This window comes from Mytilus edulis, chromosome 3 (assembly GCF_963676685.1).
Source record: "Mytilus edulis chromosome 3, xbMytEdul2.2, whole genome shotgun sequence".
Classification (NCBI taxonomy): Eukaryota; Metazoa; Mollusca; class Bivalvia; order Mytilida; family Mytilidae; genus Mytilus; species Mytilus edulis.
Genome location: NC_092346.1, coordinates 104,796,724 through 104,808,055, shown reverse-complemented (window position 1 = coordinate 104,808,055; position 11,332 = coordinate 104,796,724).

Below are 11,332 nucleotides of genomic sequence, written 5' to 3'. Positions count from 1 at the left end.
CTTTTTATTACTTTTTTTTAAAAAGCATAATATAAACTACATTTTGGCAAATTATTAAAAAATTCTATGGATTATAATTTTTAAGTCGAAGAGTTTGGTTAACCCTTATAGGTGTTTTCTCCCCTTTTGTATTTGAAATCAGTATTTCTCCACAACCATACAATTGATTGACCTGGGGTCTTTTGATTTGAGATCACTGACCTATGACCTCAAAATTGAAGTCAAGGTCAAAGGTCAGTTTGACGTTCTAGATTTTGACCTTTGCTAAAAATTCTTTCTGGTTCATTATAAAACAATTAAGTCTTCTGCATAAACCTATTAATCTTATATTTTTTTTATATCAGTTTGATTTACCACATTACATCAATACGGAGTAACATATTCTGTTATCGTTTTTTAAATATCATTCTTATTATCGAGGTGGAAAGACCTTCAATTGTTCTCTGAAGATTTAGTTTTTAATTGTCTATAGTCTTTGGCACAACTTTTTGAAATTTATTATACCATAGCACAATAACACAATTACGGGAGGTATAAGTTCAGAGCCACGTTATATGGATATTACCAAAAATAGGTTAAACAATAAAAGGAAAATTCAAAAAAACAAATAAAAGAATACTATACACGTTATCTAAAAGATGATAAACAATGTCAGTACACAGAATATATATTTCAAGGCCATCGTGTATTATTTGTGAAGACGACACGGAATATTTATCAACAAGGTATTGACTGGTATATTCCGATGAACATTTTTTTGAAAAAGGACGACATTTCTTTGACATACTCCTGGTTTATCAACTTTCTGCTCAGACACTGGTGACGTTTTACAAGTTCTGAGTAGCAGCTGCAAGCTTTTGAATACCGTATAAGTTAGAAAATGTATATCCAATATGCTGGTGAAGTTGATATGTTGCTACTAATGTGGAGAACATTGATAATTTCAAAATTCGTTGGTCATAGATTCTGATACTGACATTACCGTATATGTCCAATTAGAGGTATAAGTCTAAAAATGAGGCGGAGGAAGCCGTGTCTGTTGTTTCTTTAATTTCTTGTTCTTGTTCCTGGGGATTTATTAATGGAACCCAATCAGAAAGGTTTGCATTGTTGATGGAAAGAACATCATCAATATATCTAAATGTGAAATTAAATCAATTGGCTTATTTTATCTTCTTATTTTTGGCAAGTGTCTGAAAACACGCTGACTCATATGCAAATAAAAAGAGGTCGACAAGAAGAGACGCAAAGTAATAAATTTATAGTGTATGCTACCATTTTTATACTAAAAAAGCGTATGCTCCCATTTTTATACTAAAAAAGCGTATGCTACCATTTTTATACTAAAAAAGCGTATGCTCCCATTTTTATTCTGAAAAGCGTATGCTACCATTTTTATACTGAAAAGCGTATGCTACCATTTTTATACTGAAAAGCGAATGCTACCATTTTTATTCTGAAAAGCGTATGCTACCAATTTTATACTGAAAAGCATATGCTACCATTTTTTTTCTGATGTTTTCAATTTTTCATGGAGAATAGTGGTATACAAGGTTGAATAATCAAAAATTTTGATAAAACTATTTTCAGAAAAAGATCCGAGATTTTAAATTATCCAGAAGTTTTCGAGAATCCGCAGATGGTTGACACCGTTACGAGAGTAAACAGTTTCACAGTATTTCTGAAGACCCTCTTTCACTGCGGACAGAATATTTGTTAATCTAATGGACAATTCTTTAGTTGAACATGCAGATAGCCGGCAATTATCGTTGGTTGTATGGAATTTTGTGAAGCTTAGGTATCCTATACAAACAAGGTGAGTCTTCCGATTTGTTGTTCAATGTAATGTTCATTGAAGCCATGAAGGACTTATGATTCTCATCCTTGTCAATCGATATGATGTTTTTGTATGGGGGAGCTGGTCGATTAGACTCGATAGTCTCAGCATGTCTGCGTCTGTCATCATCACCAAATGGTGGACGCTGTACTGCGATAAAAAGCATGTTTGCACGTTCGGGTTGGATATTTAATGAATTTCTAAGAAAGGCTCTTGTGAATGTCTCGGTAGTCTTTGGCAGTTACAGTTTAATACGAGCTCCTTGTGCACCTCGTTTACGCCTCCATATGTTAAGTTCATTCATTCAGTTTGTTCCCTTTTTATCATACTCTTTAGGTTTTGTTTGTGTGTATTGTGGATTTCATGTAGTTCCGAGTTCATAATTTAATTGTGATTTTCTCTGAGGTCAACCCTTATTTTTACATTTCAATTTGTATGTTGATGTGCAAATGTAATTTTTCGAAACACTTTGCGATGTCTTCAAGGTCTTTACATTTATACGACGGAGGTCAGTCATTTGGCTGGTTAAGTGTGCTCGTGTGGCGGGAATGAGTTCAAACATAATCAAATATTTGACACTAACCTAAATGAAATTAAACGACACATAATGGTTAACCGAGGAAAAATGAAGTGTTTTTAGATAACTATTTTCAATTGTACAGCAAAATGTATCTTTTTCACAGCAATACTGGGAGCAAAATGTTCGTGTTATTCAAACATGGTAGTCACCGGAAGTCCCACATATAGACATTGATAATGAGGATCGGATGAAAATAAAACTTAACGATACAAGAGCTAAGTTCAGCTTCCCAAAGGTTAATTTTCAATTTCTATGTAGCAATATTAAGCAGTGCCTACATACGGAGTATATATTTACCAGTTGATAGGATAATCGAGGGCTAGTATTTCATATCATGATTTCATTGACAGATGGGGGAGGCTACTTAACCAAGAGTTCTAAGTGGTGAGGTTGAAATCGTCCCTTAGTAAATTTAACATACCGAGTTTGTTCAGTGTCATTGAGTATCTCTTTTCACAGATAACGACGGATAAGTTTTAATTGTCAAAACTATAACCCCGTCCCCTATTCCACGAATGTGACCTATCGAGTCAGACTTATCATCGGGTTTATACTTACATGAACAAAACGACGTGTGCTCTTCTGGGGCACATCAGATCAACCCTAGATTTAAATGGGGACCCTGTTGCTTGGTCTTTCCCTTTCTTATTTAGCTATTGTATTGGTTTTTTTTTTCTATCAGTGAGTTTGAATGACCTTTTTTAATCTTTCGTCTCTCTTTAATAACACTCTTTGAGAAGACAGTAAATAATCAATTTCAAAGATGATTTCCTTCCCTCTCAACTGTAATTTTTTAACAGGTGATTCAAATATATTCCCTTTTTTCTCGGTCGATTCATTTTGCATAAAACGTTTTTTTTTTTGAAAAATCAACCCTTATTTTAGATGCCACTTTGTTGACACCAAAGCGAGATTCCATATTATAAACTAATTCTAGGATTTAAAAAGTTACATTTGCTGTCTGAAATACCCTGAATCGCAACTAACACAACAACCGAAATGAGGAGCTTCATTGTGCAACGTTTTTCTAGTAAAAAAAACTGTAATATTTACATTAAATAATATAAATTCAAAAATTATGTTTATCGTAAATTTCCAAAATGCCGGAGGTTTCGAATTCAATCAAGCGTTCAGTGACGTTATTGTTTTGTCGGTCAATTGATGAAAGTTAATCAAATACCTTCATTCATTTACACTTCCAATTATCCATCATATATTTTCCTTGAACCGTATTGTTGCACAAATTTATACACACTATTACAAATATAACTTCTTCTGAAATGTAGAACAACAATTTATATATATATTTGTAAAGTGTGTATATTTATGTATCACGTGAATCATAGAATACTTATTTACAAATGTTCTACAACACAAAGGTAGACCCACATAGAATGAGGTATTCTATTACACGGCCGACACTCGGCTAACCGAGAGATTGGTCGGTTAATCTATATTGAGTATGCGGCTATATGGGCGATTGGTCTGTTAATCGGGTTGGCTATACGTCTGTAAAGAGTAAAACGCACAATTTTATGTTAAACTCTATCAAATATACATATTTTTGGCATATTATAAGAACCAAATCAAAAAAAGAAAAGTGTCTGACAAAATGATATCTATCATAGAATATTTTCCACCTGTAAAAACATTTCATAGCCTGCACAGTTTTCAGTAAAACTAAAAGGCGTCGCGCAAGTATGTATAATTTATGCTTATACGCATAGCAATTTTTTAATAAAAGGCAAAACAAACAATCTTAGATATCATTTAAAGGACACAAAATAGTACTTTGGTTCCAAAAAATAAATTGACATTAGTAAATATTTCATAATTGTAATATAACGTGAATAATACCACGTTTTAGTGAAAATTATGGGAATAAAGTCTGTTAATGGGTTGGACAATTGAAATTATGTCAGTTAAGAGTTATTTAGCCACGGCAATAGTTTTGCTACATTTATATTTTCCCATTGAAAAAGTAAGTAATGAGATGTTCTTGAGTAAGAAAAAAAATGACAATACGGTACAACAGTATCGTTCTAGTAAGAGCAGCCGCTGGAATATGCATGCATTTAATATTCCCCATTTCTTTTCTCAATTTTATTTAATATCAACGTTTTCAATCAGCCTTAATTGTTGAACCTGTTCAAAGTAGCACGTTCTCAAACCCGACTGAAAGTGTCTTTCTAATACAACACAGGGGTACATATAACGTGTTGTCGTTCTCATATGCACATGATATTTGTCACTGGACGTTAACCCCTAATTCGTCAGCATCATTCAATTGGTTCTTTTCTTCTATTACTTAATCATATGTTGTTTTCAAATCATTCTAAAGAAGTAAATGGAAAGGAGCGAATGCAGCTAAATTTTGTTAACTTAAGTTTTAATTCATTTTATTCCGTTTAGTTCCTTTCTACATAAGTGCAGAGGAGAACTGCAGTTGTCCGCATGTAAACTTCTAGCATTCGTCACAAATATGAGTACATCACAATCCGTTACTATTTCAATACCCAGGTGTGTTTCATGTCTGTATTCTTATTATTTTTTTTCTCTTTTTTAACAATGCATCAATCTCTACTGTCCTTATCTACTATTCTATATTCTGCGTCTCCATCCAGATTCTCGTGTATACCACGAGGGTCCGGATTAGGGGGGGGGGGGGGGTATTTCTGTATTCTTTAAATTGTTTTATCTACATTTTATTTATCTTACTCAGTATTATTAATTCGTATATTTTAACTTATTTGATTCGTTCAGGAATAGTCACATGTTAAACTATATTTTCGAAGGTAATAAAAAACGGCGGATAGCAAAATGCATATTGCACAGCAAAAAGCATATTGCACGGTTTATTTATATGTCGTTAATGTATAGGAGACAATATGATATCTATAAAAATTCAAACAAAATCAAATGACGATTTTGATACAAATATGGTTGGCCCTGTTATTCTGTAATGGCCCTGTATTAATGCCCAGTTTGTCTGTATTAAACCCTGTTAGGCCATTACAGATAAAACTAAGTTGTTAAGAGTATAATACCTTTCTGTATTTTATTTGATTTAGTAACCAGCAACCAACATTAAAGAACCATATAAAGGGATCACTTTTCATCCTGTTTTTAACACATATCTCTTTCAACTTAATATCTTGGATATTTGGTATATTTAAAGCTTTATAATGGTGAAGTTCAAATTATTTTGTTCAAACTGGCAGTAAGACAGTACATCAAGTTAGCAGCAACACATACACTTTTGTTTAGTTGGTTGATAAATGTATTAAGAAATGACTGTTTTTATAATGGCCCTGCTATATGTCCTCGGTCAGTAATAATGGCCTCGGATGTCTGTAATAGCCCTCGGCGTTGCCTCGGGGCATTACAGACTTCCTTGACCATTATTACAGACATTGGACATATAACAGGGTCATTATAAAAACACCCATTCATTAATACTAGTATTGCCTTCATACAAAGGCTATAATTGTATATTATTCAACTGTTTATACACATTGATAGTTTAATTAATATCTGATTGGTTGAGACTATCCCACGTGTCATTGAACAAATCTTCATATCTCCCTGAGGCACGGGAAATAAATGTATATTATTCTTTCTCTATTCTTTATATTTTAGCATCCCAATATATTTTACTTACTGATGTTTAGTTACATTACGACGTTTATCTCTGATTTATAAACTGGTTAATTGTTCATGTGTTGTTTCCGTATATTTTAGCTGCTCGTCTTGAGCCTACCCATTTGATCCGATAACACCCCATATATAGCAATGAAATTGTATTTTTATTGCCATTCATAACTCTTAACAGACCAATTAACAGACCGGGTTTTATACATCCGACTCATTAACAGACCAGGTTTTAAATAAAGATTGATTTATGTCACCAAAATACAGATTTTCGTATAGATTTTTCACACAAAGATATCAATATGGTTAACAAACATAATGCCTGTCTTTTTTCGATGTTCAAAATATTGCATGCAAGTAAAATCAACCAACGTGTCATTTTGTGTACATTTTGTGTGTGTAAAATGTGTATAAATTTATTGATGAGTAACCCGCCTTTTCATTTTATAGATCGTACATCGAAGCTAGAAAAATAATAATTACACCACTGGATTCAGTATATTGAATTGTTTTGTTAGACATGAATAATGTTTATAATAAAAATATATTTAAAAAGTTATACAATTAAACATGCCAAACAATATAGATTAACCGACCAATCTCTCGGTTAGCCGAGTGTCGGCCGTGTATAAGACATACATAAAGGCAACAGTAGTATACCGCAGTTCAAAACTCGTAAATATATGGACAAAAACAAAATTGGGATAACAAACTAAAACTGAGGGAAACGCATTAAATATAAGAGGAGAACAACGACACAACATTAAAATGTAACATACACAGAAACGGACTAAGCATTAGACAAAATTTCTATTTATAAAATGAAGACTTTCTACATTAAAACAAACTTGTTGGGCAGTAAAATATGTGTAGGACGAACAATTCTGCTAGTGATGCGGACCACAATTAAAACCTTTACCCTGATTTAAAATGTGTTGGCCGATGTTATTGATTCGTGGATGCTGACCACAATTAATACTTATTGCCTGATTAAAAATGTGTTGGCCGATGTTATTGATGTTGGTAAATTATTTATCTTCCTAACAGTTCTTGGAAAGAAAGATTACCCATAGGCATATGTACTGGCTCTCTCTTTGTAGAAGCAGTTTTTGTCTCTGTTCCTGTAATCATTTAGGTGCAGACATTGTTGACAGTCTCTGCTGATTAAATCATGCTGCAACTGTTTCACAAAACAATCTTGAATAGAATGCAATCTACTTGTTTTTAGCCTTCTGCAAGGCTATCACATTCCAATGTTTTATCCCATATTCCTGACATAGCCTGACGGATGATCTGTGTGCGAAAAACTTGCTGGTCCTTTCTGTGATGGCTTGTTTGCCTTTGTCTTATTTCTCTTAATATTCTTCTTCAGCCCTAATAACCTTCGGTTATTACCGGACTGAACAAAGAAATAACACGACGGGTGCCGTTTACGGTGCAGGAAATGCTTAACCTTCCGGAGCACCTGATTTCACTCCCGGTTTTTAGTGGAGTTCGTGTTGTCTCTTATTTAATATTTTTAACTGTTGCTGTAAATTTCTTTTGGTTTTACGAGTCTTTTGTTTACTCCTTGGTTTTGATTGTTATTGTCTTCTGTTTGTTGGACATAGTATTGTGCATGCATATTTCTCTACCCGTCTAATTATGGATGCAGGTGCAATATCCTTCACGGGTTTTTTGTTTTTGGCATCCTTTGAAATTTCAGTTGATAAGTCGAGAGGTAGATTTTGGGTTTTTTAGAATAGACTTGTTAAATTCAATAACACTAGCATTACTTAACAAGCTTTGGTCTTTTCATGAGTGATGTAAAAATAACTGGTGTTCTTACTTCGTATACTTACTTGCAGAACTTGATTTACTGGAATATTGTGAACGCAAAGACGTTATCATGATGACTGTTTTAAATCCATTTTGCGCGAATATTAAAATTCTATAGAGTAAAGACATTTTGAAAACTCTTAAATTGAGATCTTATAAAATTGAGAATGGAAATGGGGAATGTGCCAAAGAGACAACAACCCGACCATAGAAAAAAACGACAGCAGAAGGTCAACAACAGGTCTTCAATGTAGCGAGAAATTCCCGCAATCGGAGGCGTCCTTCAGCTGGCCCCTAAACAAATATATACTAGTTCAGAGATAAAGAACGCCATGTATTACTGAATGTGAATTTCGCAAAAGAACGTCATGTTGAATTAAATATGAACATATCTGAAAAGCTTTCTTTCAACTAAAGACGTGAATATAAATATACAACGATTTACAATTCAATGCAATAAAAACTCTACCAAGGATACATTTTACTTCATACTTATCTGCTCTTTATTCAAAGTATTAACGAAGATTGTTTTAAAATTACAAATTTCGATATGTGACCTAAATCAAAAGGATTTCTTTAAATTCTCATTTCAAAGGATTTCTTCTTGACGATAAAACTATCTGATAAAGTAGGTCAATTAAACAGTGAATGACTGTTGACATTGACGTGGAGTGTTATATACACATTGCACACTATAACAACTTCGATGATTTTTGTTCTACAGAAGACAACAATATCCTAACATAGACCTATGTGGCAACCATATTGCATTGAGAATTAAAAGAAAGAGTACACTTCTCTGTACAAATACTGACATACACATTGGATTGAATTATTTTTGGACTCATTTACAAAGAGATCGCTTTCGTGTTGTACTGCCGTTAAGGTACAAAATTAGCTTATTTTTCATGATAAACATGATAGAAAAAACGTTTTACTAAATTATCATATACTCCAACAACTAAAACATAATTATCAAAATTACATACATCAATTATATTCCCCTGTCAGTATCTCTACGAAAGAATCTTTGTAGAGGATATTAGATTGATATTTATTACAAATGTAAAAGATTGACCCAGAAATTGATATCAAATCGATATCGATGAACTTATACAGTCATGACATTACTAAATACGATTTAGATGACAACCCAAATGTTGATAACATGCACGTCGACACTTACTCGGTAACGATGATAAAATGAAATAAGACAGATTGAGTTGATTAAGTTAAGACCAAATATAAAGTTTGATATGATTAGGATGGCTGAATTGTTATCGATTTATTTTTTCCATTGTATTTATACAACATAATCAAGTTGTCACCTTCCAAAATATTGTATTTTTTAAAACAAACACATTTCATTTAGTGTATGACATTGACATCTAATTCATATGATCAGTAGGTAAAATATGGTTACATGCAAAAACATTACACACATGACTAACCATGTAAAAATTTAAATACATAGGATGTAGAATGATATGTTGGATTGTATAATGACAAGTAGTGATGGTATTTATCCATAGCTTACAACATCAAAAACTAATGTCCTTGGGGTTTGTACGGAAAGTTTCATTTCCCATGTTTGCACATTGAAATAAAAAGTCCTATAATATATAAAATGACGAGTGACACTCGAAACAACAAATGTTGTTGATATCGAAAATAATTCTCTTGGATATATCTCTAAAGATTTGCATCATTGTAGTATCATTTAGCTCAAAACAAAACTGCTGTTAACATGGATAATAATAATCGCCTATTGCAACAGTTTTTCTCAAGTTAAAATAAAAACTCATACTGTAGAAAAACTAAAAGTTCAAATATGAAGCCATTCTATTCAGCAGTACTGAAGAATTTAGTTACAAAATATTTGACAAACAAACGTACTGACGGACGTTCAGGGTTATTTCATGATCAAGTTTAACTTGATGCAATGTGAAATAAATATTTGACGAATAAACAGACGGACGGACGAACGGGTATTTTCAATGATTGTTTTGAGTCAGAAAAATTCAAAACGGACAGTCCCTAATCAAAGGATAAAACACATCAAATGAATGGACAACAAAAGACTCATCAGTGACGCTCGAATCAAACAAGGTTAAAAAGTCCAAATAAAGTACGAAGTTGAAGAGTATTGAGAACCAGCTGAATTCGTAAAGTGTTAATAAAGTGTTGCCAAATACAGCTAAGGTAATCTATGCCTGAGGTAGAAAAGCCTTAGTATTTATAAAAATTCAATATTTTGTAAACAGTTAATTTATAAATATAACAATATCAATGATAATTCATGTCAGCACAAAAAGTGCTGACTTCTGGGCTTGTGATACCCTCGGGGAAACAAATTTCCACCAGCAGTGGCATCGACCCAGTGGTTGTAAATAAACTCATCATAGATTCTAGGACTAAATTACCTGTTTACAAAACTTTGAATTTTTCGAAAACTTAGAATTTTATCATCCCAGGCATAGATTTCCGTAGCCGTATTTGGCACAACTTTTTGGAATTTTGGATCCTCCTCAATGCTTTTCAACTATTTACTTGTTTGGCTTTACAAATATTTTGATATGAGCGTCACTAATGAGTCTTATGTAGACAAAACGCGCGTCTGGCGTACTTAATTATAATCCTGGTACCTTTGATAACTTTTACACCACTGGGTCGATGTCACTGCTGGTGGACGTTTCGTCCCCGAGGGTATCACGAGCCCAGTAGTCAACACTTCGGTGTTGACATGAATATCAATAATGTGGTCATTTTTATAAATTACCTGTTTACAACAACCCGACCATAGAAAAAAAACGACAGCAGAAGGTCAACAACAGGTCTTCAATGTAGCGAGAAATTCCCGCAATCGGATGCGTCCTTCAGCTGGCCCCTAAACAAATATATACTAGTTCAGAGATAAAGAACGCCATGTATTACTGAATGTGAATTTCGCAAAAGAACGTCATGTTGAATTAAATATGAACATATCTGAAAAGCTTTCTTTCAGCTAAAGACGTGAATATAAATATACAACGATTTACAATTCAATGCAATAAAAACTCTACCAAGGATACATTTTACTTCATACTTATCTGCTCTTTATTCAAAGTATTAACGAAGATTGTTTTAAAATTACAAATTTCGATATGTGACCTAAATCAAAAGGATTTCTTTAAATTCTCATTTCAAAGGATTTCTTCTTGACGATAAAACTATCTGATAAAGTAGGTCAATTAAACAGTGAATGACTGTTGACATTGACGTGGAGTGTTATATACACATTGCACACTATAACAACTTCGATGATTTTTGTTCTACAGAAGACAACAATATCCTAACATAGACCTATGTGGCAACCATATTGCATTGAGAATTAAAAGAAAGAGTACACTTCTCTGTACAAATACTGACATATACATTGGATTGAATTATTTTTGGACTCATTTACA